The 16280-nt window shown below is 53.1% G+C and overlaps 2 long non-coding RNA genes across 4 annotated transcripts in view; both read left to right on the top strand.

Moving 5' to 3' along the window:
- The first annotated feature begins 1286 nt into the window (after window positions 1-1286).
- Window positions 1287-13972, top strand: LOC132243504 (uncharacterized). Of its 2 annotated transcripts, none has more exons than XR_009455088.1 (3): window positions 1287-5777; window positions 6475-6619; window positions 7014-7949. It is a non-coding gene; the product is annotated as an uncharacterized LOC132243504 (long non-coding RNA). The 2 variants fall into 2 exon arrangements; XR_009455087.1 differs by adding an exon at window positions 11789-13972 and having other exon boundaries at window positions 3262-6619; window positions 7014-7669.
- Window positions 13973-14849: 877 nt separating this feature from the next.
- LOC132243502 (uncharacterized) overlaps window positions 14850-16280 on the top strand; it is a 31030-nt gene continuing 29599 nt past the window's right edge. Inside the window, exons 1-2 of one of the 2 annotated variants that reach the window (XR_009455070.1) lie at window positions 14850-15044; window positions 15874-16060. This is a non-coding gene — a long non-coding RNA (uncharacterized LOC132243502). Of the gene's footprint in view, window positions 16061-16280 lie in introns of both variants that reach the window. The other variant, XR_009455066.1, reaches the window with a different exon arrangement.

The following is a 16280-nucleotide window of genomic DNA, read 5'->3' as shown; positions in this document are numbered from 1 at the left end:
CTAGTGAGATGCTTTAACGCCCTTGACTCCCAGCTCTTCGTCTCCGCTTCTGTTGTGATGCCGTCACTGCTGACCCGCAGCCCCCGCTCCCCGTTTTTGTCCCCACGGAAAAGGTCGGTCCCGCGTGCGGCTCCCGGCAGCGATCACTAGAGGAGCCGGGGCTGGGGGCGTGTCCTGGAGCGCGCGGCAGGTCTGGCATCAGAGGCGCGTGTTCCCGTTGGCCGCCTTGAGGCGAGCCGCGATTGGGTGGAAGAGCTGTATGGGCGGGGTCTCGGAGACTCCGCCCTTCCTCGCTTTGATTGGCCTTTGCTGGTGGAGGCGGGTCCAGGAGGAAGTCTCGTTCTCCGCAGTCTGATTGGCTGTTGGGTTTGGTAGGAGGAGTAGACCTAACTGCGTGCTGATTGGTCCGACTCTGATCTTCAGCGGCTCCGTTTGCGCTGGCAGGGCGGGTGGTGGTTTTTTGGTCGCAGGCCGCGTGCCCTGAATGTGATCTGGTGCTGCCTGTGGGCTCCTTTCTGAGGTGTGTCGTTCCTAGCCAGGTTTGCATGGTGTTTCCCTATTTTAAAGTTAATTAAAAATGAAAAAAGGTTGTTCAGTAAGAACTGCATGACATCTGTTCTAGTGGAGAGTGGGGATCCTTGTTTTAACATAAGTACCATGTTGAGCCCGGTGCGGGGGGACGAAGAATTGCCGGTATTATTCGTATTCTACGTCCTTGTCACGACAGAAATGCGTGGAGGTGGGATGCGTGTGCAGATGTGTATACAGTGCGTGTGCTATGTGTAGAATATATACGGGAGCCCCGCGGCAGTACTGAGCGGTTGCCCCCTCCCCGCCGTTGTGTCCCGGCTTCGCGCCCGGCTGCAGGGACAGGAGGGCACGTGGAGCCACTTTCGTCCCTGTCCTTGTCCGCTCGCTGGCTGCAATGCCCGGCGTGACCACAGGAGAGCAGCACTGAGCCGTCCTCAGGAGCCGTTCCCCCCCCTCCCGCAGTGCCCGGCGTGAGCCACCGGGGGCAGCACCGAGCGCGCTCTCCTTCGAACCCTGGTGCGGCGGGGGGGCGGGGACCTTGGGTTTGTAACCCGCGTGGGAGCGGGGCACGTGCGGGGTGCGCGGGGCCGCAGCCCGGGAGCCGCGGAGCCGGTGCTGGCGGGACGCTGCCCCGCGCCGCCTGCGTCTGGCCCCGCTGCTCGTCGCCGCTGTCCTGGGGCGCCCGGCCCGGCCTCGTTCCGCAGCGGCAGGGGCAGGACCCGGGGGTGTCTGTGGGGGCTGTGTCCTATGTGGAAACGTGAGTTGGGAACCTTTTTCTGGCAGTGCGGTGATTTTGTGGGTGGGAAGTTGGTCATTTAGTGTGGTGATTTGGGGCGTTTCTGTGGAAATGTTTGGGGAAATATGGAGACTTTGGGGGAAATCTGGGGATTTGGGACCTTTTTTCTGGATGTATGTGGAAATGTGTTTTTTGCTGTGGGAAACTGGGAATTGTGTGTGATGATAGCTCCTTTCCTTGAAAACACAGTGGCTCTGTATTTAAAGCTGGTTACTCTAGTAGTTGGTAGAAATGTGTTTAGAGAGATGGTGTGGTAATTTTAGGGTGAGTTGGGAGGGTTTTTAGGGGACTGGTTTGTTGTGGGATGTGTGGGAAAATTGCGTGGCAATTGGGCAAGCATATGGAAATACGGTCAGGTTGTGTCAGGGAAATTTTCTGGGGATTTGGAAACCCTTTTTGTAGGAATGTGTATAGATAAGTGAAGATATTTGTGTAGTGATTTGGGTACCCTTAATGGAAATGTGCTGGGTCGGCCCACGGCGGTCGTCTTATCCACTGCGGCGCGGTTAACGGCGTGTGCGTTTTCACTCGTGTGAAACGGTCTAACGTGGGTGTGCCCTTTCTCTGAGGCTCTCCTCATGCACCTGTCCTTGGCACCAGCATATCAGTGGTGAGCTGCAGCGTGACAGAAGTGTTACTTGGGGCAGAAGGGCCCCCAGGAGCTGTCATGTCTGCAAGGGTCATTCTGGGTACCTAGACGGGTGTGGCGGTCCCTTGGAAACAGCCAAAGCACCACAGGCGAGTACGTGTTTCTGCTTCGACACGCCAAGCGGACAGAACGCACCAGCAGTTGCCTAGGCTTCTGCCTGGAGGCACGTCATTCACGTGCCCTGCTCCAACGGGAACACCTCCACTGACTGCAGCTCTTGCCTCCAACTGCTGGTAGCACCCTCAAAAAGCAATGGCTTGCCCCTTGACTTGCAGAATACTGGGGGCCCAGACCCCACAGACTTTGTATTCTCTTCCCCTGTGCCTGGGGGAGGTGTTGAGCCCTTTGATCTCTGCAGTCTTCAGCACTTGTTAGCCACTCCTCCTTATGTGCGCAACACCCAGCCCCTGTGACCTTGTCCTACCTGACAGCCTCTGTCCGCCTCTCCTAGTCTCATCCTTCCTCGGAAGGCTTCCCATGAAATCCCGTCTTCTGTCCCAGCGTGCAGCAGGCCTGCACCAATGTTTTCCAGCTTGCTTTAGAGAGTTGTAGGGTAGGGGTGGTGCTTCCTTGCCCCCTGCTGTTTGCTTCTGTCCGCTTTAAGGTGTTCATGTATTTCAGTTTTCCTTTTCTCCCCTCCTCTGTGGTGCCTGTGTCTTGCGCATATGCAGGATGTTGGCGTAAGGCAGGGGCCGGCAGCTCTTTGGTCCTGTGGGCCACGGAGGCGGTACTGGGGAAGGCGAAGCGGGCCGGTCAGCGGTGCCGATCCCGAATAGCCCAGGTCCCGCGTGCCCTACGGCTCCTCCCCGTACTGCCAACAGTGCCCAGCCTAAGCCCCGACCCCCAGCCCGCCCTGCACCTTCTCTGGACTCCCTGGACAAAGTTGACCAGATGGAACCTGTGTGCATAACCCTGGCCCGTTGTGCCCCTGCTCCAGACAACCCGTGCACGCTGAGCAGCGGCAGTAGCTGTTGCTCGACATGGCGGAAACATGACTCCTCCTCGTCACGGTGGCCGGTCCCTTCTTCCTGCGGCTGTGCAGAGTCTACACGTGGGCTGCCCTGGGGCTTGTCTCCACTGCCATCGCTGCTGCTTCCGGGCCGTGCGGCAGGGCCGTGACGGCTGTGCAAAGGAACCGTAGGGCAGCCCAGCCTCAGGCTCGTAGCGGTTGCAGCCAGAAGAGCCTGGTAGCTGTGAAAGGTGTGGGGCCACTTGCCCCTTGTGCCGAGCACGAGCTTGCGTTCACCTCTGGCAGCTACGGCCGCTGCTCAGCGTGGGTGGGCACATGTAGAGGAGGCGCCGTGCAGTTTGGGGTTTGGGCCGTGTGCACGGGTTCTGGCTGGGCTGGTGCTCGTCCACTCTGCCGGGCCTAGTCCTGAGCGGGCACTGGCTGGATGGAGTTGGAGCTGTGCGTGTGGGTCCCTGCCAGTAGCTTGGGTTTGGGGCAGTGGCGGCAGAAACTGAAAGCAGCTTTCTTTGCCTGCGCAGCCTGGGGAGGCAGTTCAGGCGCACCCCGCTGCATGCCCAGAGGCAGCGGGATGCACCAGAGGCTAGACAGTGATTGGGCAAGACAGGATTGAGGTACCTGCCAAGGGGCAGACTGAGTCCCTCCATGGGCCACATCTGCCCATGCTACTCATGGTGTTTCATATGGAACAGGTTTTAGGAGCAGAGTATCTGGAAGGAGGACTACTGTTGTAAAACTGTCCGTCTCCCTGCAGCTGTCTCCCCACACGGATTTGTGGCGCTGAGCAGCCGTAATATGCTGGTGCCCTGCCCATGGCGTTTTCCCTCCCCCCTCAAGGCCAGTGCCCCTCGCTCCCCTTTTCTATGCTGATGCTGAAACCTGTCTAGAGAGCAGGTTGCAAAGCACCACACTTTAATTTTTTAAGCAGAAAAAGAAATGAAAAAACCTGTTGTTGTTCAGGAAGCACCGCAGGACATCAGTTCAACTTCAGGGGAGTTTGAGATGTGTGGTATACAGATTCTCACCTGTGCAGGAGGGAGGAGGAGGCTAACAGCAGATTGTCTCCACTTTGCAAATGTCTTTTAAAGCTTTCCTCTGTTCACATCGAATGTTTACGTGTGGTTTTTGCTTTGTTTTTTAAATGGATATTCCGATACGTGTCAAGCAGATTGGCGTCGCTGGAAGTTTGGGAATGGGAGCGAATCCGTTTTCCAGCGGACTTGGGAGATGTCAATGAGCGGGGGCCCGTGTCCCTGGAAAAAATACAACTCTGGAAGGGAAGAGCACTGCTCATCTCTTTCCCTGCCCACCTGGGAATGCTCCTTGTCCTGTTTTGTTTCTTTTACTCTGCTGTCTAGACCGATTTTTAATTTACAAAGGTTCACAAAACCAAAAATCAGTTGGTGTTTTAAGCTGCTTTTTTCCCACCTTTTCAGGAAGCAGTTACTCATCTTTGGTCTTGCCTGGTATTGAAGGCTGGAGAAACAGATTCTTATTGTACTTTCTCAGGCCATTGCTTGTGATGTAAATGCAGGCTTATTACTTGTTAACAGTTGCAAAGAGCATGTTCATCTAACACAGGAGGTACATGGTCCCACTAGGGACCTCTTACTGGACTCGGTGCTGGCGACAGGGGATGACCTGGTAGGGAATTGACTGACTCGAGGTAACCTAGGGGACAGTGACCATCCATTGATTGGATTCACTATCTGGCACAGGGTGGGAAAAATAACCAGTAGGGTAGGAGTGCTAGACTTCAGTGTGGTCAGGAGATTAGTTAGCGAGGCGCTGAAGGACAAGAGCACTGGTAAGATGGGAGTCCAGGAATGGGAGTTGTTCCTAAAGGGAGCAATCCTACAGGTGTAGGAGAAGATGATCCCGTTGCACAGGAGAGAGGAAAGAGGGGCCAAGAAACCCTCTTGGCTGAACAGCAAAATGCAGGAAAACCTAGGGGCAAAAAAGAGGCATATAGACAGTGGAAGCATGTGAGATTTACCAAGGTGGAGTATACCTACTTGGCCTGCACTTGCAGGGAGGCAGTTAGAAAGGGTGAAGCAGAAATGGAGCTTGGGCTGGCAACAAAAATTAAAAACAAGTAAAGTCTTTCTTTAGGTGTATAAGGAGTAAAAAGAAGGTGCCATGGTAGCATAGGAACCCTACAGGACAAAGTAGGGTAAATAGTGATAGGTGGGGTGAGCGGGGCAAGGTTGAGCTCTTCAGTGAGTTTTTTGCTTCTGTATTCCTGAACATGGAACAGGACAGGTCTCCCAGTTGGATGCTAGACAGGCATAAAAGGGACACCAGCCCACCAAGTGTTTGTGCCAACTTGGTGAAGAGGCACTTGGAAAGACTGGGTGTGTTTAAGTCAGCAGACCCACGTGATCTTCATCCAAGGGTGCCAAAGGATTTGGCAGCATTATAGGAGAGCCCCGACACAGCTGTTTGAGCACCCGTGGCACTCGGGTCAGGTCCCAGAGGGCTGGAAAAGGGCCAGTGCGGTCCCTACCTTTAAGAAGGGAAAGGAGGATCCGGGTAACTAGACACCAGTTAGTCTCACTTCTATTCTGAGGAAAACCTTTGAAAACATTAAGGATCACATTTGTGGGAGTCCTGGAAGGTGGGGGGATGCTGAAGGGCAGTGAGCACATATTCATAGCAGGTAGATCCTGCCTGACTAACCTTGTTTCTTTTTATGACCAGGTCACAAAATGCTTACACACAGGAATTGAGGTAGATGTCATCTACTTGCATTTTAAGAAGGCCTTCAATATGGTATCTCATTCTAATGTCATTAATAAACTGAGCCGCTGTCACGTAGATGATTACACGATCAGGTGGGTGGCAAAATGGCTCAGCGTCATACCCAGAGAATGGCGGTGGATGGGTCGGTATCGACCTGGAAAGATGTGGGCAGTGGAGTCTGACAAGGCTCGGTCCTTGGACCTGTGCTGTTTAATGTCTTCGTGAGTCACTTGGATGAGGGCGTGGAAAGCACTCTGTCCAAATATGCAGATGATACCAAATTTATGGGTAACGTTAACATGCTAAAGCAGAGGTCCTCAAACTGTGGTCTCTGGACCAGCGCTGGTCCACAAGCTCCATGTAGGTGGTCCTCAGAAAGGTTGCAGAACAATTGAGAATCTCTGCATTTGGCCCTGCAGTTGATTACTTTTTTTTTCCGGTGACGGAGATTAAGCGGTCCGCTGAGACCCTCGGCAATTTTCAAGCGGTCCGTGCAAAACAAAGTTTGAGAGCCGGTGCGCTAGAGGGTTGGGACCAAATCTGTGGGCACCTGGGCAGGTTGGAAAAATGGGCAGACCAGAATAGGATGCAGTTGAACAAAGACAAGTGCAAAGTGCTGCACCTAGGGAGAAGGAATCACCGGCACGCTTACAGGCTGCGGGAGGGCTTTCTCAGCATCAGAGCAGCGGAAAGGGATCTCGGAGTCAGCGTCGATACCGAGATGAGCGTGAGTTGTCAACGTGACAAAGCGATTGGTAAAGCTAACTGCACTTTATCATGTGTTCGCAGGTGCAGGACAAACAGGTCCAGGGAGGTGATGCTTACCCTCTACGCGACATTGGTCGAGCTGCAGTTGGAGTACTCTGTCCGGTTTTGGACGCCACACTTCAAGAGGGATGTGGACAACCTTGTGAGGGTTCAGAGGAGGGCAAAAGTATATCTATTATAGAAAATAACATGCAGTATATTTAGTTACATCAATTGCCACACTGCTAGCTAAAGATAAACCTATGATATACCATATAGGGATCATTTATGTACGGTCTGTTAGCTCCTTTTAGGACTTGTGCTTTGTTTAATTGTGTTTGACGGTTTCCTTTACTTGCTGACCAAGTTAGTTGTCGCAGCTGCGAAGGATCACGCTGCGGTTACTCGGAACAAAGCCTTGGCCCTTGTGCTTAACAGCGTAAGCGCGGCTCAGCCTAGGCACCTTGAAAATGGCCGAGGCTGGCAGCAGGGTCATCTTATCGCTATCTGTGCTGGGGTTAACAGCGTGAGCATTTTACCTTGCGTGAAAGTGTCTGATGTGCGTCTGCCCTTTCTCACAGGCTAGTCCTTGCGCTCCTGTCCTTGGAACCAGCTTATCGGCGAGGAAGCGCAGCGTGACATTCGGAACCAAAAGGCCCGGAGTAGAAGGGCCCCCGACATCCGTCGCATCTGCAACGGGTCCCTGCGTGAGCTACTGAGAAACGAGCGTTTGGGGCCCGCACCGGTCTCTCGGAAACATCCGAGCCAGCCCTGGCAGCAGGTGCCTGCGCGTTCCTGCCTCGTACGCGGTCAGGGAACGCTACGCACCAGCAGTTGCCTCGGCTTCTGACCGGACGCACGCCGTTTGCTCGCAAGCATCCAAAGCTAGCACCTCCAGCGGCTGCAGCTGTTGCTTCCCAACTACTAGGAGAGCCTTGCAAAAGCAATGGCCTGCCCCTGGGCCAGGCTGATACCAGTGGCTCAGACCCAGAGACTTGCTGTTGTACCTCCCGGTGTCTGGATTAGGTGTCGAGCACTTGGAACTCTGGCAGCTTCAGCACATATTAACCTCTCGTCCTCCTGTGGCCAACACCACGGAGCCCGTGACCCTAATGTTTCTGTCAGCCTCTGTCCCACCCTTCCCCTGAAGGCCTCCCGTGAAATCCCTTGTCCCATCACAGTCTGCAGGTTGGCTCCAGCGGTATTTCCCAGCTGCACGTGGAGAGTTGCAAGGGAGGTGGGGAAGAGTTTTATGCCTCCATACTCTTTACTTGTTTCAGCCTGAAGCTGTTTGTTTATCTCAGGGCCTTTTTTTCCTCTCTCTCCTCCTCTGTCTGTGCTTCTGCTGTGTAGCCACTGCCTCCTGTGTATGTGGGAAGGTGATGTAAGGGGGTGCACAGTTACCCTTAAGAAGGAGCAATTTTTCTATGGAGTTAAGCTGAAACTGCTGTACAGAGCGTCTTGCAAAGTGCCTTCGGGTCTGCAGCGGTAGAAGGTATATGGGGTAAGGCACAGAGCTGAGGAAATTGCACTGTGTTGCCCTCTGTGAGCTTCCTGGGAAACACTTGGGGCGGGGGGGTGGGGGTGCGGTTCCTGTAGGTGCCTGGGCAGTGCAACCATTTTTCTTCCATGCCCATGGGGTGTGGGTGCAGGTTTCCCCCTGGGTGACATGACACTGCCAGTGCAGGCCCAGTCACCTGAGCGTAGAGACAGGGGGGACTTTATGGTATGGTTGGGTTTGAACTACAAAGGAGCAGGGACCAGGATGCACGGGTGTCAGAGATGTGTTCCAGACCAGGTGAGGGGTGCATGCAGGTCCGTGGCAGCGTCCTAGGGCAGGGCAGGGCACTGGGGGGTCCCTGTGCTTCTGGCTAGTGCGGGAGGAGCCTGGTGCTGGGGGGTGCTCTGTGCTGCTGCCCACCAGCCCGTGCTTCTGGGATGCTTTGGTGCCCCTGACTCCCAGCCCACAGCCTCTGCTTGTCTTGTGTTGCCCTCACTCCTGACCCGCAGCCTTGTCCCCATGGAAAAGATCAGTCCCAAATGCGACTCAGGTGGGTGAACAGGTGATCCAGGGCTGGGTTTGGTGGGGGAGCGGGGGCAACGTGTCCCCTAAGTGCACGGTGGCATGCGGTTGTGTCCCTCACTGGTGCTGTGTGGGCTGGGGCTGTGGTCCCACTGTTCCTGAAAGCAACGGGTTGCACCTGCTGGGCTGCAGAGGCCCCGGGGCGAGGGCAGCAGGGAGGGAGCCCGAGTCTGCAGTGGGCAGCCTGCCCCTGCCCTGCACACAGGATTGTGGGCACGGGTTCCCGCTGCCCCTCGGGAATGCGCACAGCTGTGAGGAGCCCCCCACCCAGCCTGAGCCCGCAGCAGGCAGGCAGTGGGTGGGGGGAGCTGGGCTTTGGTCTGCTGCAGCAGCCGCTGTCTCCTGCCGGGCAGGGCGCCGTGGACACGGGTCCCTGGCCCCATAGTGCTGGCAGCTGGGGGCCCCCTCTGGTAGAGCTGGGGGCCAGGAGGTTGGGCGGAGTGGGGAGTTGAGGGGCTTTTCATTTTAATCAGACATTTTGGTGTTTTTATTTGAGAATTAGTGGGGTTATCTATCAGAGATTTTGCCTTTTTTTTTTTTATCAGGGAAAAGCAGGATGCCTCGTCATTAGAGCAGCACGTGGGAGCCAGGGCCTGCAGCGTTATCAGGCGTGGGGTGGACACGCGGTTCCCGGTGTCAGTCGGAGCCCGGTGGGGGGCGGGCACGCTCCGCAGCAGCACCCGGGCTCCGGCGCTGCCGTGCGCTCTGGACACGAGGGGCAGCTCTGAGCCGGCACGTGTGGGGCCGTCTGCAAGGCTGGCTCGGGGCAGAGCAGACCGGGGTGCTGTGCGCGGCCCTCGGGGCTGTCAGGCAGCCGCTTGCCCAGCGGAGGCATCAGGGCTGCAGGCGGGATCCCCCGTGGCCACGTGCGGGGCACGGGGGGGCGGGCGGGTGTTCTGTGCGCGGTGCCGCAGCTCGGCCCCTTCCTCCTCGAGCTGGTGCTGGCGGGACGCTGCTCCGCCCCGCTCCGCCCCACCTGGCCCTGGGCGCGCTGCTCGCCCCGCGCCCCCCGCACGGGGTCGGAGCCGCCGCTCTCCTGTGGCGCCTGGTGCGGCCTCGTTGCGCGGCGGGGCAGCGCGGTGCGGGCGGGCAGGCCCCGGCGCCGGACGGACCCGGGGGAGGGGGTGGAAATGTGCCCGTGAGCAGTGGCGTGGAGCTGTGTGAGCACCGGGGGGTTTTCGTGTTGCCTGTTTTTTGTGGGGGGCTTGGGAGACATTTTTTGTGGCAGTGTGATGATCTTTTTGGTGGGAAGTTGGTCCTTTAGTGTGGCGATTTGGAGATGTTTTGTGGAAATGTGTGAAATATGGTGGTATTGGGAGAATTGTGTGAGGAGTTGGGACCTGTATTTGGAAATTGTGGAAATGTGATTGTTTGGGGGGAATTTGGTCATGGTGTGTGGTGATATAGTGCCTTGTTTGGAAATACTGCTATTTTGTGTGGAAACGTGATGGTTTGGGAACCTTGTGGAAATGTGTGTGGAAATCTGGTGATTTTGTGTGGAAGTGGTGTGGTAATTTTAGGGTGATTTGGGAACTGTTTGTGCGACTGGCGTGTTGTGGGACCTGTAGCAAACTGTATGGGGATTGGTTCACTGTATGGAAATACGGCTGTGTTGTGGGGGGAAAATGGTCTGGGGATTTGGAAACCCTTTTTGTGGGCTCGTGTGTGGGCTTGTGGTGGTTTGCGTGTGGAAAACCAGACATCCTTTGTGATGACTTGGGGGCGTTTTTGTGGCAATGTTTGGAGATGTTTTGTGACGTTGGGAGAGGTCTGTGGGGATTTGGGACGTTTATTTGGGGAGTGTGTGGAAATGTTAAAATGTTGTGAAAACCTGGTGATGGTGTGTGGTACTAAAGGACGTTGTTTCTTGGAAAATGTGATTTTTGTGTGGAAAACTAGTGATTTATGAACTCTGTGGAGATGTCTGTGGAAATGTGGTGATTATGCCAGTGAGAAGTGGTGTGGTAGTTTTAGGGTAATTTGGGAACTGTTTGTGTAACTGATGTTCGTGGGAGCTGTGGAAATGTGCGTGCATGGGAATATGGTTGTGTTGTGTGGGGGAAACGGTGTGGGGATTTGGAAACCTTTTTTAAGGGCATGTGGCGACTTTTGTGTGGAAAACAGTTTGTTCTGTGTGGTGATTTGAGAACCCCCTTTTTATCTGGAAGTGCTGATTTGTTTGGTGGCAGGCGAGTCATTTTGTGGTAATTTGGTGATGGGTTGGTGGAAAGGTGTGGGGAAACGTGGTATTGGGAGAATTCTGTGGGGACTGGGGAGCGTGTCTGTGGAAATGTGCTTTTTTGTGGAAGATGTGATGGTGTGTGGTGAAAAAGGATCTGTTTTGGAAATGTGATTTTTTTTGCGTGGAAAACTGGTGATCTGGCACAGGTGTACATGGAAATGTGAGTGGAAATATCTGGTGATTTTTTTGTGTGTGTGGAAAATGGTCTGGTAATATTAGGGCGATTTAGGAACCGTTTTTGTGGAACTTGTGTGTTGTGGGACGTGTGGAATAGTTTGTGGTGACTGGGTAAGTGTGGAAATATGCTTGTGTTGTGTGAGGGAAATGGTGGGCAGGGGTTGGAAAAATTTCTGTGGGCACGTGTGTACCTGTGTTTGGACACGTGGTGGTTTCCATGTCGAAAACTGGCCCTGATTTGAAAACCGTTTTTCTGGCAGTGTGGTAGGGTGTTGGGTTTTTTTGAGTGGGAGGTTGGTCATTTTGTGTGGCGATATGGAAGTTTTTTTGTAGAAACGTTTGGGGAACTATGGTGGTTTTGGGAGAGTTCTGTGGTGCTTTGGGAACTTTTTCCTGGAAATGTTTGGAAATGTGATTTTTGTTGTGGAATTTAGGACCTAGAGGTATACAGGACATTTGTTTGGGACTATAGGGGTTTTGCGTGGAAATGTGATGATTTAATTTTTAGAAAATGGTGTGGTAACTTTAGGGTGATTTGGGAACTGTTTTGTGCGACCTGTGGAAAATCGTGTGGCGATGGGGTAAGCATATGGAAATATGGGTATGTTGTATGAGGGAAAATGCATGGTGATTTGGAAACCTTTTTTGTAGTAGTGCGTGTAGAAAAGTGTGATTTTGTGTGTGTGTGGTCATTTGATAAGTCTGAACGGGAATGTGCTGGGCTGGCCCACGGGGGTCATTTCATCCACTGCGGTGCGGTTAACAGTGCGTGTCTTCTCACTCCAATGAAACGGTCTAACGTGGGTCTTCCCTTTCTTTCCAACTGCTCCTTGTGCACCTGTTCATGGGAGCAGTGTCAGCGAGGAGCTGCAGCGTGAAAGAAGTGGGACTTGGAAATATCCAAGGGACCACAGGTAACAGGTGAGTGTGAGTTTCTGCCTTAAACACTCTGATGGGGTAAAATGCACCCGCAGCTGCTTACGCTTCTGCCTGGAGGTGCATCATCTGCGTGTCACTCCCCATTTATGGGGGCCTCAATTCACCTCCTTCCGCCGCACCTGATTTACATGTGGGGACCCACTCTTCAGCCTGTGGGCAGGCATGTACCTGTGTACATGGTCACATGCACATAGCACCCCTTTGTGACCCCTCCTCCTGTTTCCCTGAGCACCTTGCAGGATGGAAGTCTGGCAGCCTGCAAGGAGAAACCCACCATTGGTCATGCTGTTCCCCTTTAGAGGTGAAAATCTGGATTTTTCTCATTTAAAGGAGAAACTCTGGGGGCGCTGGGTATCAGCAAATAAAAACCTAGGTTTCCGGACTAGCCCAGGGATTGACACGACACTCGGTTCGAGGAGTGACGGAAAGGCTTTATTTACTACAAGTATTTAAGATCAAGTCAGGCAAATCCAAACCAAATCAAAGTCCAGTAATTAGCTGTAAGGTGATGATTTCTCGCCAAACAGGCGACAAAGAGGCGGTCTGTTTCCCTTCACCTTGTAGAGTAAGTTGGGTGCGTCGGCAAGCCGTGTCAGAGAGATTTTTCACTCCTGAAGCGTGCGTGTGCTGTGTGCTGTTTTACTTTTTATCCCCTTACTTTAGCATCTTCAAAGCATTCTTTTAGTTGTGTAAATTAAGATGGAGTCCCAAACAGTAACCGACAGGAAAAACCTGCCAAGTACCGGTTATCAGAAATTTCTAATGCGAACGAGTTAGCTTCTTCGGTAACGAGAGGTTATTCAGTTGGGAACGTATCGAGAAACCGATTAACTGCTAGGAAAAACATACTAAATCAGGAGGAGACATCTATTACATACGGAGAATGTGTTTCGGCATATAAACGCGACTTAGTCGGAAAAGAGATATTTATCGTGCTAATTAATTGAGGATAGACGCTTCATACCGTTACACACCAGACAACTAAGAGTCTGTGTGAAATCATCCTGAATATAGCCCGATAAGATGGAAGAGACTTCATAATTCTTTCTTAAGTGGCCTGGCCATGAAATTGCATTGTCTTGCATTATGCAGTTAGCGTTATTATTCAGTATTTTAACTTTTGTGAGTAGGGCCAAGCTTTACATGATTTTCAGAGTCGTTACTGGGTCGGGGTTCTTAAGGTGACATACTGGGTTTTACTGCATTTTTCCCTGGTGAATGCAAAACCCGGGTCCCTGCCAATTACCCTTTTTGTACGTGAAGTGAAGACGCTATGACATTTGCCGGTGATGCTCTTAGCGTATAAAGGATTACAACCCTCCAAATTGGATAAAGCAGCTAGAGACAGGGCTAGAATATGCACTTTTATTGATCACACCTCGAGGCATAAGAATAAACCCTTTGTGCTATGCCTACCTAGTGACTTGTCACACCACAATACAGATTGCCCAGTCTACCGGCTGGGGGAGATGCAGGAGGGAGGAGGAGGCTAACAGGAGGTTGTCTCCACTTTGCAAAGGTCTTTGTAGTTTCGCTTTTGTAAAAACCTAATTTTTACGTGGGCTTTTTAAATCGATAGTTTGACGGGCGTCACGTAGACTCGTTTTGCTGAAACTTTGGGAACGGGACCGAACCCATTTTCCTGTGCGCTTGGACCTGCAGATGGCTGGGGCCCGTGTCCCTGGGGAAACTCCGAGTCTGGAAGGGAGGAACACTGCTCATCTCTCTCCCTGCCTGCCTGGGAACGCTCCTTGCCTTGTGTTTATTAGACTCTGCCATTTAGACCTATTTTAACTTGTAACAGGGTCACAAAACCAAATGCCAGTTGCTGCTCGTAGCTGCCGTTTCCCATCGTTCCAGAAAGCAGCTACTCGCTCTTGGTCTTGTCTGGTATTAAAGTCTTGAGAAACAGAATTTTATTCCACTTTTTTTGGCCGTTCCTTGGGATGTAAGTGTAGGCTCACAGCCTATTCCTTGTATGCCAGCTTAAGCACGTGTCGTTCTTAAGTTAGGCTTCTGGTAGGTGTGTAGTCTGCAATACTGAGCGTGGTCTGTCAGGCCCTGACCATATTTTCAGTTTACACCGAGGGGAATCTGCCCATAGCCTTCCTTCCCCTTTCTCATCACCATCTTCGTAACATCCCTGCCTCTTTACTTGTCGCTCATTTCAGGAGCTGTTGTGTGCCAGTGCTTCTGTTCCCTGGTGCTTTCCCCGGGTACCCACCCTGTCTCCTGTACGTGGTGGAGGACCGGTTTAAGGAGTTGCACGGAGGGCCTCACAGAAGTCCTGTGTGGTCATGGGTTTACAATGAAGACTTGCAGCTGTGTGTTACTATTTCTGGGGTGTGCCGTGTGTGAGGCGCAGCTGTCAGAGGAACGCTTTGGAGATGTCGCTCACGCAGGGAAGCAAAATTGTTCTGCTCCCCACTACTGAGCTTTAAAGGGTGATACCTGTGAGACATCACATCCCCTGTCCAAACCTGAGCCATCTGAGCAGGGGAAGTGGCATGGGAGCGGGGGCCAAGATACCTGGTTGACAGCCCAGACTGCAAGTTGAAGGCTGCAATGGAAGCGCTCAGAGTGTGGCCTGTCAGATTCCAACAAAATCTGTCAAGTCTCACATGTAGCTTATCACAAGGAAACGAAAAAGAAAAGGACATGAGCAGGGGCCCATGTTAGAGTCTTAGTGCATTGGTCAGCGATTGGGGGTGAGGGGGTGCATGTCCCTCCTTCACTGCTTGTGTGTTGACTGTCATTGTTAAAGGACCAGGGTTGGGGGCGGGGGCATTCTTGGCTGCTTGGCCAAGTGCCTGGGGGAAGAGCTAGGAGGGAGGGGGAGGTTCAGCAACCCCGGACTGGCCAGGTCTCCCCCTGCCTCCCACAGGGCTGCGCTACCTGCTACTGGCAGTGACTCTGCCTGGAGCAGTTGGCAGGCCCTTGTAAGCAGCCTGCACTGCTTGGGAGATGTGCGCTGTGACACCTTGGTTTTCTGGACTGTGGTAAGAAAGCAAACAGCCTTGTAGTACAGGCTTCAGTTGTGGGACTGCACCCTGTTGTTGAGACCCCCCCCAGGGGCTTATTTCTTGTATGTCCATGCAGGATAGTTGGAGGGGTGGGGAATGGAAGGAAGAGGCATGGATGAGACCTGCATCTTCTGTTCAGCAAATTTCTGTAAGTAATGTTAGTACTACTAATATTATCCCTGTTCTGATTCTTACTATTACTATTATTTGTTTTCCCATATACTTTGCCAACAAAGCACCTGGCAGGTCCAGTAAGAAAAGGAAGTTTCCAAACAGGTGACAGAAGGAAACCAAATGATTTAAGTATGCAAGTGGTGGTGGTGGTGTTGGGAAGGTTCAGGAACCATGGGGGAGGCAAGAGTTTTTGTTATGTCTTTTGTGGCAACAACAGCACGGTTTGGACGGACAGAAGCAAGGTTTTAGGCATCCCAGTCCCCTTTTTCAGTCCTGGTTCCTTCCCAGCATCCTGAGGAAAGGTACTGTCATACCCCAAAGGTTGCCTGTATCTTACAGTTGGTCTGGTAAAACAGGGGTCAAAAAACCTATGGCCTGTGGTTTGGATCCAGCCTGTGAAGAAACTGGTTCTAGCCTGTAGCAGTTCAACCAAGGAGCAGCACACTCCCACAGTGACAGCAGCAGGGACATCCCCAGCGGCCTGTTGCCACTGCGTTCAGTTTGTTCTTTGTGCTGCAGCAGAAGCAGCCTCCCCAGGGTCCCGGCCCCTGCCTCTTTCTTTTGAGTCCCTTCACAGCCTGTGGAGATTGCCGGGGAGCAAGCTGTCACGTTGGCAACGGTGCACGACGGCAAAAGAACGGCCCTTCCCTGCAAGGAAAGATTGCACCTAACTCCGAGCGAGCAGAGCAGAGCAGAGCATGGACACAGAGCGAGATGCTCAAAAGTAGGGTAGTCTGGCCTTGCCGTTGCTAGGAGTGCCCAAGTAGGGAGGTGTTGGAATAATTTCTCAGCTTTTTCCCTAGATCGCTCTAAGAGGAGAGGGGAGCGCTAAGCACACTTGGGTTCGTGCACGCTCCCCATCGTTTTCAGAAGCGGACGGCAGGAGAAAGTTTGCGGTCAGCGATAGCAGCACAAGGCCACGCAACCAGGCTGGGGAACGTGGGGCTCTTTCCTAAACCAGGAGTGGCAGGACTTGCACAGCTTTGCCAGGTGAATGCTGTGCCTGAGTCCTATATATTGCTTACCTTGGCTCTTGCTGCCCTCTCCCTCCCTGCCTCCACGAGCACAGGTACAGCCTTTCTTAAGCCCCTCTCACTGCTACCTGGCCAACTTTTAAAGCAGTGGTTCTTGCCCTTTTTCACTGTAGGACCCCCCACCATCCTGGTCCGTGATTCAGAGAGTCTCTCCCTCCCTCCCTCCTGTTCCTTGA

Source organism: Alligator mississippiensis, chromosome 10 (assembly GCF_030867095.1).
Source record: "Alligator mississippiensis isolate rAllMis1 chromosome 10, rAllMis1, whole genome shotgun sequence".
Taxonomy (NCBI): Eukaryota; Metazoa; Chordata; order Crocodylia; family Alligatoridae; genus Alligator; species Alligator mississippiensis.
The sequence above is the reverse complement of the archived record's forward strand: the minus strand, read 5'-3'. Positions and strand labels throughout refer to the sequence as shown.